Source organism: Falco punctatus (assembly GCF_963210335.1).
Source record: "Falco punctatus genome assembly, contig: scaffold_30, whole genome shotgun sequence".
NCBI lineage: Eukaryota > Metazoa > Chordata > Aves > Falconiformes > Falconidae > Falco > Falco punctatus.
This window is the reverse complement of record NW_027660235.1, coordinates 903467-918307: the sequence shown is the minus strand read 5'-3', so window position 1 is coordinate 918307 and position 14841 is coordinate 903467. Positions and strand designations below refer to the sequence as shown.

The 14841-nt window shown below is 46.7% G+C and overlaps 1 long non-coding RNA gene across 1 annotated transcript in view; it reads left to right on the top strand.

Annotated features, from left to right (window-relative positions):
- LOC308057464 overlaps window positions 1–10904 on the top strand; it is a 624999-nt gene extending 614095 nt beyond the window's left edge. The window contains exon 2 of the long non-coding RNA XR_013925274.1: window positions 10043–10904. This is a non-coding gene — a long non-coding RNA (uncharacterized lncRNA). The remainder of the gene's footprint in view (window positions 1–10042) is intronic.
- Window positions 10905–14841: the final 3937 nt, after the last annotated feature.

Here is a 14841-nt window from a genome sequence, read left to right as displayed (position 1 = left end):
CGGAGCGCGGGGCAGCGACGCACGCAGGCACAAGTGCCACAGCTGACATTTCAACAACCTCGGAGAGAAGCACCGACACCTCAAGTCCCTGTCCAGCAACCTCAGGCAGCGCCGGATTGGACCTGGCAACCTCACCCACAGTAACACTGCTCGATTCCTCGGTTCATTTATTATCAACAGATGTCAAAGGATCATTACCCCCCGATACACAAGCTCTGTTAATTGGTAGATCTTCCACAACATTGTCTGGTCTCTTTGTTTTACCAGGTGTTATTGACTCTGACAGTGTGGACGAAATCAAAATCATGGCATGGACTCCATTTCCACCTTGTACGATACCTCAGGGCAGTCGAATAGCGCAATTGATTCTGATTCCGGCAAGGGTAAGCTCTCTTATCACTGATCATCCTCCTCAGAGGAGAGGAGGTTTTGGATCCACAGGGTTACCTCACATTTTGTGGGTACAATCTATTTCTCCACAGCGGCCTATGTATCAGTGTACCCTTATTTACAATGACCAACAAATAGCACTAAATGGGATCATTGACACTGGAGCTGATGTCACAGTAATTTCTCAAGCCAAATGGCCTCCGCAATGGCCACTGACTAATGTCTCTCAGACACTGGCTGGGATAGGGGGCACCGGTAACAGTCGTCAGAGTTTGGAACTAATTCGAATTCAAGGACCAGAGAGACATGTGGCTTCTGTTAAACCTTTTGTGCTACCTGTCCCTATGGTTTTGTGGGGACATGATGTATTGTCACAATGGGGAATGTCTATCCAAACACATTTTTAGACAGGGCCATTGAAGTGCTCGACACCCTAAAAATAACCTGGAAAACTGATGCTCCTGTTTGGGTGGATCAATGGCCCCTTTCTTTGGAAAAATTTCGCGCACTTCAAAACTTAGTCTCAGCACAACTGTCCAAAGGACACCTTGTACCTTCTACTAGCCCATGGAATTCACCAGTTTTTGTTATTAAAAAACAAACTGGCAAGTGGCGCTTGCTCCATGATCTCAGAAAAATTAATGATGCAATGGAAGATATGGGAGCCCTCCAACCCAGGCTCCCATCCCCGACTATGATCCCTCGACATTGGCATGCAACTGTCATAGATCTTAAAGACTGTTTTTTCAGTATCCCGTTGCATCCAGATGATGCCCCAAAATTTGCCTTTTCCATTCCAAGCATCAACATGCAAGCTCCGTTGCAGAGATATCAGTGGGTTGGACTGCCACAAGGTATGAAAAATAGCCCTACAATGTGTCAATGGTATGTTGCGAAAAGACTCAGTCCTGTCCGAAATGCTATGCCTACTGTGTTATTGTATCATTATATGGATGACCTTTTAGTGGCAGCACAACATCACAAAGTCATGGAGAAAGCTGTAGCCCTTGTCACAGATGCCATGAATTCGGCAGGTCTCTCTATAGCACCAGAAAAGGTCCAGAAGTTTCCCCCTTGGAAATATCTGGGCTGGCGAATAAGAGCACAAACTATTGTTCCTCAACCATTGCAGATCAAAACCAATGTAAGAAACCTGCATGATGCACAGAAATTACTGGGAACAATAAATTGGGTTCGACCACTATTGGGAATTTCTAATACAGGCTTGGGTCCTCTGTTTGACCTACTAAAAGGGGACACCAATCTTTGTTCTCCACGTAATCTTAACTCTGAAGCAGATACATCTTTACAAAAGGTTGCCTCAGCTATCGCTTCTCGACAGGCCCACCGATGGGCCCCTGAACTACCTTTTTACTTGATTATTTTAAACCCTGCTCGACAGCCTCATGCCCTGATATTTCAATGGGACCTTCAGAACTCAGACCCCTTGTTAATTATTGAATGGATCTTTTTACCTAACCAGTCTACAAAAACTATTTGGACACAACAGGAAATGTTTGCCTCTCTGATTGTTTAAGCTAGATCACGCCTGTTAACCTTATCAGGGAAGGATTTTGTCTGCATTTGTGTACCAATTACAACAGTATACTTACAATGGCTTTATCAGCAATCAGACACCTTTGTTATGGCACTTGCCAACTATACAGGTCAAATAACTTCCCATCCACCTTCACACAAACTGTTTAACATTGATTTTTGTCTGATGTTAAAACCCAAAAGAAGCGAACAACCTTTACAGGCACTTACTGTCTTTACAGATGGATCAGGCAAATCACATAAATCTGTTCTGCTATGGTGGGATGATCAACGGAGACGATGGGACTCGGACATAGAGACAGTCTCCGGTTCACCTCAAATAGTAGAACTGAATGCAGTTGTTCACGTTTTCCGAAAATGGAACGTACCGCTCAACCTTGTTACTGGGTCAGCTTATGATGCAGGTATTGTTACACGAGCTGAAGCTTCTGTGCTCCGGAATGTTTCACATTCACAACTTTTTACCCTGTTACAGGAACTTATTTTCCTTTTGGACTCTCCATCTGTGCCTTATTTTGTTATGCATATTAGGTCTCACACCTCTCTACCTGGTTTTCTTGCAGAAGGCAATTGACGAGCTGATCTATTGACGTTACCAGTTCAAGTACTGCCAGACCGCATTGCACAAGCTATACTGAGTCACTTTTTTTTCCATCAAAATGCTGGAGCTCTTAAGCGACAGTTTGACCTTCCTTCTCAACAAGCATCAAATATTATTACTGTCTGTCCTGATTGTCAAAAACATTCTTTCCCATCAATTGCTGCAGGAGTTAACCCTAGAGGATTACAAAGCCTACAATTATGGCAAACAGATGGCACACATGATTCTGAATTTGGTAACCTTAAATATATCCACTCTTCCATTGGTACATCTTCAGGTGCCTTGTTTGCCTCTTGTTCACACAGGAGAAAAGGCATGAGATGTTTGTAGACATTTAATGTGTGCTTTTGCTACTTTGGGTATTCTCTCAAAGACACAGACAGATAATGGTCCAGCTTATGTTTCAACAACTATAAAAAACCTTTTTTGCCCTATGGGGTATAACTCACATTACTGGCATTCCTCATTCCCCCACCGGTCAATCTCTCATTGAACGGTCTCATCAGTCTCTAAAACGTCTATTACCACAACTAAAAGGGGGAATGGGAATGGCTATTCCGGAGGAACGGTTACAGAAAGCATTGTATGTTTTCAATTTTTTAAATTGTTCTTTAATAGATAACAACCCACCGATAGTTCAACATTTTACTGCAAATACCTCCTTCGAGGCACGGGTTAAAGCCCCGATATTGGTTCAAGATCCAGAAACAGGTAAAATTATGGGACCATATCCTCTTGTTACATGGGGAAAAGGTTATGCTTGTGTCTCCACAGAAAAAGGACCCAGATGGATCCCAGCAAAGAATGTACGACCTTTCCGTGAACCTTTACCGCAGACAACTGATACCGACACCGACCCTACAGAATGAAATAAAAACTGCGTGATGATTTCTGTTTTGTATTAATGTCAGGTAACCAAATTCAGGACGTAGCATCTAGATTTCGCTTTTTACAGTGCTTGGAATGGACAATATTGCCCTGGATCAAACCACTTAACAAAGGTAATACGTTTGGACCAGACCAGATCCCCAACGCACTGACGGCACCACTAGCAGATATTATCTTCCATTGCATCAACTTTCAATGACACTCTCATGAACCAGATTGGACAGCGTCTCCATTTCTACAGTTACATTTCTATGAACATGGACCATCTTATCGACCATGGATCAAGATTCATTGTGAACTCTGTGATCACGATCGCTGGCGAGCTGTAAGACTAAGGGACAGATGGGGTCATTGGATGTGTTCTGAGTGTAATAATCAAATATTAAGGTTTAATCATATACAGTGGGCCGAACGTTTTATGGGAAAACCTCTTTTGGAATTAGAGGGAGTTATAGGGCTAGGTTCTGAGATTTTGCCAATCTTCGTTTTTGCTAGAAGTATGGGCTATCGCACGGTTGTTGTTTCAATATATTGTATTAGCAAGCAGAATTTATATTATTAACAAGAACATTGTAGGATTAGAGTGTGGACAATCAATTGCAGTGCCTCGGTCGTGGACAGTACGACCAGAAGAATGGCTGGTTGCAAAACGACAATGGAAAAAGAAAAAGAGAAACAAGCATTGTCAGTAATATGGATAATGATGTTCATACCTGGACCTTGGCCTATTGAAGGTAGCTCTTATCCCCCTTTTCTACCAAAGGTAAACGTTTGGGTCACGTTGGCGAACTTGACTGGACACGATACTCTGTGTCTTGCTATGGCCACTCTGGATCAGCCTTTTTCCACATGTCTTGTGGGTTTACCATTAGATGAAAGGCCTATACCTAAAAACCTTCAAAGTCTTTTTCCACCCAAAAACGTATCAAAACATGTGACAGACAATTGGGATGTATGGATACCCCATCTCCCACTGGCTACTCTGGAACCGCAGGAAATTGAACTCCTTGGTTCAGTAAAAATGGATTTTTGCATAAAATTTAACTACACGGGAAAGAATCAATCTAGGGCATGGGACGTTTCCCCTATTCATCCTGTTTTTAGAAATGCAAGTATCTGGTGTAATTACACTGCTAACAACTTGTCTAAATCCAGCAACGCTCTGCTCTCACTACCTGCTGGAGTATTTTTTATTTGTGGTCTTCGAGCATGGCCTGTCATTCCTTCTCATATAAAAGAAGGTCCGTGTAGCTTAGGGTGACTTTCCGTCCCGACTCCTAACACATCTATGATTTTACAACATCGCTACTCTCGAAGGACAAAGCGTGGCGTTCATGCATTTGCCTCCGATTGTGATGATAACATGCAATTTTGGTCCTTTGGCCAACGCTTTATTGCATCTCTTCTGTTGCCTGGAGCTGCTGCAGGAAAGGCTCTAGCAACATTAGATAAGCTTGGCTGTTGGCTTGCCAAACAAACTAATGCCACAAGCAGTGCATTGTCTGGTCTTTTATTAGATGTTGATAGTGTTCGCCATGCGACATTACAAAATAGAGCTGCAATAGATTTTTTGCTTCTGGCACAAGGTCATGGTTGTGAAGAGTTTGAAGGGATGTGTTGCATGAACCTTTCAGATCATTCGGAATCAATTCATGCTAGCATCCAAAGATTGAAGGATGGAGTTTCTCGTCTTCAACGAAGTGATACTTGGGACTGGTTAGATAAACTGTTTAGTGGTTGGGGCATTTCAGGATGGTTAAGAAGTTTAGTGAAGATGATTATATATGCTTCAGATGCTTTTTTGTTTGTTTTATTACTTAGACCTTGTCTTTTACAATGCTTACAGAAATTAATAACTCGTTCAAGTTCAGGGGTTCTTTTTGTGCAACAGGAAGGGGGAGATGTAGGACAAGGCCTCAAGGACAAGAGTCCAAGTACTGATAGCCTGATGAATAGAGACTTGCTAGAACTTCTAGGGCACAAGCCCTGGGAACAAAGGAACAAACTAACTGCAGACCCCTGAGCCGTTACAGTTGAGGAGGCAACCAGACGGACAGAGAAACAAGTACCCAGGTAAGGGAATGGATAGCGCCGATATGTAACTTTGTTAATCAAGAGAGCCGCGTAGAAAGAAACCCCCTAATTTTGGAATAGAAATAGTTGCTATGTCAAGGTAAACTAATAAGTTCCTATTGTTCTACCGGTGTGCCTTAAATATCAGCCAATCAGTGTTTTTTACGCTGAAGATTTAACCAATCAGCGTGTAATATGTAGAAGGTAGAAACGTATATAATTGTAACAAAATCACTAATACATGGACAACTTGCTTGCATCATAGCTGCATCCCGTCTCTTCATTCGCCGCAAACAGTGGGGCTGGGGAGGTGAGGAGTGAGGCTGTCCAAGCAGTGTTTAGCTCCAGGGACTGCTTTTCCCACCTCTGCACAACTCCTCAGGAGGCATGCTGCATCAGTTGTAATTGGAAAAGTCTTCTATCACTTCTCCATAGTGGTCATTACCTGCCTTCCTCTTTAACTATACTTCTGAAACTTATTAAGTGTTCAAGCCTTGAAGACCAGATGTCCCTGATGGAGGAGACTGGGCTTGTCAGGGCGTTCTGCCTCGTCATGAGCCCAGGGTATTTGTGGTGCTGTGGACTTCAGGTATTCAGAGGAGACTGAAGAAACCTCCACAGAACACCAAGTCAGGAGCAAAGCCCACAGCCCCTGGAAGCGTTAATGAGCCCCACTGAGGGCCATGGCTGAGAAAGCCTCCCCATGGCCTTGTTAGAGCCCATCCTTGGAGGCTGTGAGTGCAGGAAGGCAAAGGCGCTGTGCAGGCAGCTCTGCTGCTGAGCAAAGCCTTGGCTTGCTTGATGAAGCAGAAAGGCCAAGCCGTGACCTGCAGCCTGTGGGGAGGTCGGTGCTGTCCCTCACACAGGGCTCAGGGCTCTTCCTGGGGACCACGGAAGGTGGGCATCCAATGCCCAGTGAAGGACAGCAATGGCACAGCAACTTCCAGCTTCCCCATGGGGCTGCAAGGAGGCAACGATGCCCCCGTGCCGTGAGGACATCATGTCTTGTCATGGCCCTCAGAGGCAGAGACAGCTGCCACAGCCAAGGGGACACAGACCTGGGTTCTACTGGTGCCTTCCAGCCTTGCCAGTGCCCTCTGCCATCCCCACCATAGGCTGTCCTGCATGCTTGGAGCCCTGCCCCTGTTTCCCTGCAGGCTGTAGGCACCATCTCGCTGCCCTGCCTTGCTCTCACCCCAACATTGCCATACCTTCGCTGAGGTACCTCCACTCTCACCGGCTGTTCCTTGAAACACAAACCATGGGCTGATCCAGGCTCCCTCTGGCTGAGCCCTCGCACCGCAGCAGGACCCCTGCAGTGACAGTTCTTCCTGCTGAGGTCCCGTCTCTGCTTTCCTAGTTGAAACTTGGTGACATTTTTTCCTCTCTCCTGCTGTTTTCCCCTGCCCAGGAAAGGTTTACCATCTCAGAAAATACCCTTCCAGCAGGGAATGCAGCCAGGAAGCCTTTTCTTATGCTCTGCTCTCTCACCAGAGAGAAGGAATACTCACATGGTCTCCCAAACCACGTAACTGCTGCTGGCCTTTCAGCTTCTTCCAGGGACATGACCAAGCCATGTGCCTGCTGCTGTCCTGTCATGTCCCCAGGCAAAAACAACCTCTATCCCAGCCCTTCTCCTGGATGGGGCCTATGGGGTCCCTTGGCAGAGGGACTGTCCCAGCCACGTTCCTGATGCTGGCCTGTCACCTCCAGAGGCATAACTGACCTCACAGGCCCCTCGCAGCCAGGCACGTCCTCCTGCATGAGGAGTTCCTGAGACCGTTTTTGCCTCCCAATACCACACCCCTCCATCACCCTCATTCTGGCCCAGGTCCTGACCACAGAAAAGCATGCTTGTTTCATCAGATTTGTCAAATATCTTTCCCACAAGCCATTTCCCACAAGCTCATCTTCAGCTCAGCCCCTCTATTTGTGTCGACACAATTTATATATGCCTTTATAGCTCTATGGTGTTTTTTCAGGTTGGACTGACCTCTGGAGGTCATCGAGTCCACCCCTCCAGCTGAGGCAGGGTCACCTAAACCAACTTTCTCCGCAACTTGTCTACGTAGGCTTGCAATATCATAGAAGCACAGAAACAGAGAATCATTTAGCTTGGAAAAGACCTTGAAGATCATCAAATCCAAATGTAAACTCAGGACGGCCAATTCCATCACTAAATCATGCCATGAAGAATTGCATCTACCTCTATTGAAACACCTCCAGGGCTGGCGATTCCACCAGCTCCCTGGTTCCAATGCTTGAGCACCTTTGCAGTGAAGATGTTTTTCCTCATATCCAATCTGAACCTCTCCTGGTGTAACTTGAGGCTCTTGCCTCTTGTCCTGTCACTTGTTATCTGGCAGAAGACTCCTACCCACCCCATCTACAACCTCCTTTCAGGTACTTCTAGGGAGCAGTAAGATCCCCCCTGAGCCTCCTACTACCCACACTAAACAACTCAAGTCCCCTCAGTCACTCTTCATCCAAGCAGGGATCCAGACCCTTCACCAGTTGTGTTGCCCTTCTCTGGAAATGCTCCAGGACCTCAACGTTTCTCTTGAAGTGAGGAGCCCAAAACAGAAACACGTTGTTTGAGGTTTGACTTCAGCAGTGCCGAGTACAGGGGGTCCATCACTGCCCTGGTCCTGCTGGCCACGCTCTTTCTGATACCAGACAGGATGCTATTGGCCTTCTTGGCCACCCGGGCACACTGATGGCTCATGCTCAACCATCTGTCAACCCTCACACTCAGGGTGCTTCCCCAGCAGGCAGCCTTCCAGCCACTCTGGCCCAAGCCTGTAGCCTTGTGTGGGGCTGTTGTGACCCAAGTACAGAACTGGCACTTCTCCTGGTTGAACTTCATACAACTGGACTCATCCAAATGATCCAACCTGTGCAGATGCCTCCGCAGAGCTTTACTACCCTCATGGAGACCAGCACTGCCACCCAACTTGATGTTGTACAAAAAATCACTGTGGGTGCACTCAATCCCCGTGTCTGGATTGTTGATAAAGTTCTGAAACAGGACTGGCCCCGGCACTGAGCCCTGGGGAACACCACTCCTTATGGGCCATCGTCACCTGGATGTCACTGCATTTACTCCCCCTCTTGGGGCTTGGCTGTCCAGCCAGTTCTAACCCAGCACGGAGAACACCCACCGAAGCCATGAGCAGCCAGTTTCTCCAGGAGAATGCAGTGGGAGGTGGAGCCAAAAGGCTTTCCTAAGGTCCAGGTAGACAGCATGCACAGCCTTTCCCTCATCCACTGGGCAGGTCACCTTGTCCCAGCAGGAGATCAGGTTCATCAGGCAGGAACTGCCTTTCATAAAATCATGCAGGCTGGTCCTGACCTCCTGGTTTTCCTGTGGCTCCTGTGTGATGGCGCTCAGGATGATCAGCTCCACAACCTTGCCTGGCACTAAGATCAGGTGCACAGGCCTGTAGTTATCCCCATCCTCCCTCCTACCCTTCTTGTAGGTGGGCACTACTTGACTAACATTCAGCCTTCTTGGGCCTCCCCAGTTAGCCAGCACTGTTGAAAGTCATCGCTTTCATCGTGGTGAGGCAATAGAGAAACAGACCAATAATTTTCAAATTGTCCGTGCATCACAGGATGTCCATGGTCAAGGACACAATCAAAAGCATCTTGTCCTTTCTGGATATAAGGTTCACCGGAACCACATGTCCTCTGGGGCTGCAGAGGCATCACTGGCAGCAATGCCTTCTCCTGCAGCACTGCTCAGTCCAGCCCTGCATGTCTCTGGTCCCAGGGACAGCATGGATTGCTCTCCTTAGGGACATCTCATTTCACCTTCACAGTGACCTCTGCCCACCGCCCAAGGATGCGCTGCAGCAAAATATTTTGCTGGCATGTGACCTTGGACACTTGGTACCCATTATTATTTTTGTTGTTACATGTCTGAGCTTGGCCAAGTGAAGTTGCCAAGGCTCTAGTTAAACTTCTGCAGAACCACTCAAATTTTCCTTAGTGCGTGATTTCCTTCAACAGTCAAGTCCAGGTCTGTGGCATACAATAACCCCTCCCCCATTTGGGATCTGGATGTGGCTGATTTTTAATTTAGACTTATCTGCTGTTAGAGATTTTCTTTTTTTGGTCCAAATAGGGAAATGCTGATTGTGTGCATTCTTTTGCTTTCTCATAGTGTTGTTCCATGTTTAGTCATTTGTTCCTTACAAAAAAAAATGTATGGGTGTCTATGAAGCTGGAGGTGTTTACGTTCTTGTGGCTGAATGTAGCAGTGGAGCTATCTTGCTGTATTTAAATCAAGAGGAGCATAATGTAATTTCACTTAAAATCTGGTCTTGGTAGGCAGATCCTACCCTGATAAGCATTTAAAAAAAAAAAAAAAAAAATCAAATCTGTGAAGAGGTATAGGTGGAGCACCTGAACCCGTGCAAGGCAGGAATTCTCTCGCTGGTATCCACCCATTGCAGAACTGTTGCCGTCATGACCGTGAAATAGTGAGCCATTAATGTTAACTACTAGCAGCTTGTGAACCTAACAGTCAAGGTAGACAATAATGTCCCACTGCCACCTTTTTTTAATTTTCTTTTATGTTTTAAAGTTTCTGATTTGATACTTTCTGATGTATTTGAAACCTGTGTCATTATCCTATGTAGTTTGTGACAAGTGTGTGGCAGATGGGACTTTTCTGCTTGGAGAGGTGGTGAGATGGAGAGTGGAGAATGGTTTTATGGCACAAGTGTAAAAGTATAAAAAGGGATTAAGAGGCTTGTGTACCTTGCTGCCAGTTCAGTGGCATGAGAATTCCTGTAATGACAAATTCCTTCTGGCTCTGAAGGAATGAACATGCCAACCTGCTGAGTTTCCACCCAGAGCAACACTAGCAACAGATGTCGTTCCCAAATGGTGAGGTGGTTGTAAGCTTCATCAGTAGTAGAAGCTATGGAGAAAGTCACGAATCATCTGCCGTTCTGCAAGTCAAGTGCTTGGCTCTTTTGTCACTAGTGTTGATTTAAGGGTACATTGCTTATAAATAGCACTTGACCTTTGTAATTCTTCATACTGCTAAGTTCTCAGTGCCATAAGAGAACCATTGTGCTGTGAAGGTCCTGTAAACATACGGCAATGTTTGTGTTTATCCATTTTGCCTTCCCTTAGATGATGTTGTTTTTTAATTTGAAACCTTAGTGGCAGGATTTGGGGCTTTATCCTGATCAGCCATCTAAGGGCCAGCTCTCGGCTGTAGCTGCAGCATAAGTATTCAGGTAGTTTGAGCACCAAATGAAACTTCCACTTGGCTGTCATTTTGGCTTTTCCCTTCCTCTTAATTTTTATATTTTAATAAGGAGTTTTAAGTATTTGGCTTCCTTACAGAAAAAAAAAAAAAAAAAACAAAACAAACCCAAAACCAACAGTGCTATCCTTGTCCTGTTATGATAGACCCCTAATCTGGAGGGCAGAAAGCTGAGACCACCAGGAAGATGTTGAGAGGAAGGGGAAGAATGTTAGAGCCATGAGTTGGGTGTTCTTCAGCTGGCCAGATCTGAGGAGATGGAAAAGGTGCCTCCCAGATAGCTACAGGGAAGCGCAGGAGAGCAGCTGGGAGCCAGAAGTGTGGTGTGGGCATACAAAAGTGCTACACTGTGGTGTGTCAGGCAAATTATTATCAGGAAGTTTCACATTTGTTGTCACTTCCCAAGCTCCTGAGGTGCAGGAATGCTGGAGGCAAGAAGCTGCCAGCATCAACTATGTGGAGAAAGAACACTTCTATCTCCATTTTACTTTCCTCACTTCTATGTTACGGTGGCAGGGCAGTAAAGACCCTGACCCTGACCCGGACCCTGACCCTGACCCTGACCCTGACCCTGTGAGTATGCAGGCAGCTTGTGTGGCCAGTGCCGGTGCGGTTCTGGCACAGAGGATCAAGTGCTTCACGCTTCAGAGCTGTCAGGCTGACACTCTTCAGCACTCAATGAAGCTCTAAATTACAGCTAAAGGAAGACAGAAATTTTGCTTCAGAGCTTGATAATGTCATTCTGATCCATCCTTTTGCTTGTTCAGTGGCTACAGAAGGGAGCCACTGCCTTGGTAGGAGCATCCATTGAGTTCTTCCTGTGTGATATTAGAGAATCATTGTGTCTGTCTATGCATGAGACCATTATAGTAGGTGTTTTGAAGATGTTCACGTGTGGTACATAAAACCTTTGCCAGTGAAATAGTAAATCCATGCAGTGGGGTCTAAAGCACACAGATCCAGTGCAATCCTCCAAAGCACTTTGCAAGTCTCTCTCCGAGGGTACAGACCTGGCTGTTGGTGATTCTGTTGACCTGCCTTTTATAGCAGGTTGCTTGGAGAAGTTGCTATGTCAGAAGTCGTCTTCTGCGGGCTGGATGCTGCAAATGGTAGGATGTTTAAGGAAGCAAATGAATAACCTTCAGACTTGGTTTTATTCTTTTAACAGATTGTACACAAATGGGAGGCCTGAGCAGGCTGCTTTTAGCAGGGGAACGTGACCTGACTGCACAGGAGGCAAGGAACTCTCTTCTCTCGCTGACCATGAGCCCTAAGTTTCAAGGCAGATCTGAAGAGGAATATTTGACCCATGGGAAATGCAACTTCAGATACGTAACTCAGGTGGGACCGCCATGTGTGCCCTGTGATAGGAGCCGTGTATCCCAAGCGTGAACGTAGAGATTTGGCCCGGTTTTTAGCTTGGTTCAATATGGACTCTGCTGACTGATTCTGTGATCAAGGGCAGGCAAGTCTGCCCCCTGAGAGGATGTTGTCATGGGTGGAAGGGTTGAAGTGCAGTGACTGCGTCAACAAACAGGTGGTTTGAAAAGTCTTTTGGGCAAGGGTCTGGTACGCTGGTGTAATGCCTTTTCCCTTTACAAAGGTGTCCAGTAAACACAAGTGTTCCTGCATGTGTCCAGTAGCGCAGAGACCTCTGTACTTTCTTTGGACTGATTGTTGTATAAGATCTGCAGGGTTTTGGACAGCTCTGAAAATTGTTCAAAAGGTGTCTTGTATGTTGGGTGAAATGGGTCATCACTTCCATAAACCTCTAGTCTGTAAAGAAGAGCCGTGGAAGTAAGGAGATTTTTTTTTTTTTCTGTTTTTATTGTCACTGAGAGGAAAAGCAGTGATTAGCTATTGACCTGTGATACTCCAGATGCAGACTGTGCAGTGCATTTGAGGTGGATCACTCCTGTACTGCCAAGACTGAGCCCAGACTCCTCAACGCTTTGCACACTGGCAGTGGAAGTCCTTGTGCAGCTGTGGGTACTGGCTTTCTGTGCTGTAGCGAGAAAAATACAAAGCACTGGGGTTAAGGTTTGCAGAGAAGTGGGAAAAAGTTCATTATTTTGTGATAGGAAGAGAATGTCCTGTACTTTTCAAACTTTGAATGTTTCCACCTGGAATTTAAAAACTGCTTTTAACTCTGTTGCTATGTTTCAGTGGGAGGGAAGGTGTATTGTAGTTACAGATGATCCGTTCCCTTAAGAAGGATCTTTGCCTTCTGAGTTGAGCTTTCTTGGCTTTACATGAGAAGTGCCTCAAGCCAAGCCCTGACCCCCAGGCTCTTGGAGGGCAGAACAGAAGATCCTCCAAATCAAGTTTCCTGTCACAGGCCTTGGTGGCATGGGCAGCTGCCATTGCCAGGGGGACAGAGGCCTCAGCCCCCTGTGGGGCCATTCAGCCTTGCTGCAGCCCTGGGCCATCTCCACTGCAAGTTGCCCTACACTGTCCTTGTGGCACCTCTTTCCACTCTGGCGGTTGGACTCTTCCTTGCTTTCCTACCCAGCCCTCACACCCGCATTTCTCTGCCTTTTCTCAAGTTTTTCCCCTCATCCCTGCTTGTTCCTTGAAGCTCAAAGCCATGGGACGATCCAGGCACCCTCTGGGTGAACTCCGGCATCAGAGGGCAACCCTCAGAGGGACATTTCTTTCTCTTCACATCCAATCTTACCTTTCCAAGCAGCACTTTGTGGAGGTTTTCTCTTCCTGTCACTATCAGGAATCACTCCCTTATCTCTGACACCCCCCTTCAAGCAGGTGCATGCTATTACTGTGGTGCCCTGAGGCTCCACTTTGCCTGTCTCAAGACATTGAGGACCTTCAGTCTCCCTCCACAGGCTCCATCCAGGCAGGCATCCTCCACAGCCTCTCCAGTTTTTCCTCCCTCCTCCAGAATGAGAAACCTCCAAGCCCAGGCACAGATCACCCGGATGTGGCCACAACAGTGCTGTGTCAAGGAGGATGATGCTGAGTCAAGGGGGATGATGAATCCCTTGTCTGAGTGGCCACCTATGGTGAAAATCTCAGAATCAGCAAAGGAGGACAGACAATGGCCAGGGAGGAAAGGGAAAGGAGAGGTGGGCTGCTTGCATGGGAGGATACAGGGGTGGTCACCGAGAAGCAATTGTGCATGGGAAAGGAGGGAAAAAGGTAGGAAAGGGTGAAGAACAGGAATCCATAGGAAGCAGCCAAGCAGCCCTGCATCTGAGCAGCAAAGCTTGGAGTGGGAAAAGAACGTCGCAGGTCACCTGACACACTTTCTGTTAGGCTTCAACCGCTGCTGGAAACCGGAGTGATTTCCCTGCCATCATGAAGGCAAGATCCATGGTGGATGCAGATCCAGAATCATTCATGCTGGAAGGGACCTCCGGAGGTGTCCAGGCCTACGTGCTGCTCAGAGAACGATCAGTTATGGGGTTGAAGCAAGTAGCTCAGGCTTTCCGTCAAGTGGGGCTTGAAAAGCTCCAAGGATGGACATGGCACAAGCTCTGTGGGACATCTGCTCCACTGCTTGACTGTCTTCATGGGGAAGGACATTGTCTTCCCCTGCTTCAGCTGATGCCCATTGGCCCTCACAGTCCCGTCACGCACAAGAGGCAAGACCCTGGCTGCCTTTTCCTGCTGATATGACCCAAGAAGATATGGGAAGGCTATTATTAGGTGTCCCCAAAGCCTCCTCTTCTCCTGGCTTTGCACCTTTCAAATAAGGCCCATGGCATCCTGGGCTGCATTAGGAAGAGCACTGCCCAAGGGTTGGTGGAGGGGATCTTTCCTCTCTACTCAGCCCTGCTACAGTTTGTCTTGTTGACTTGCTCTTGATTTCTACTTTACCAGAGTCACCCATTCTTGACTGAAAGGTGCCGTCCACATTTTTCACCGTTCTCGCCTTGTCTTTTGTTCAAAACAAGTCCAGGAAGCGTCTGTGCCATGTTGGTCAGGGATCATTGCTGCGATGGATTGACGGGACGCAGGGTGATACAAGCCAATGTCAATTTATTGTACAGTAGCACGAGTTTATATACATTTCAGAAGCTGCGCGTTTTAA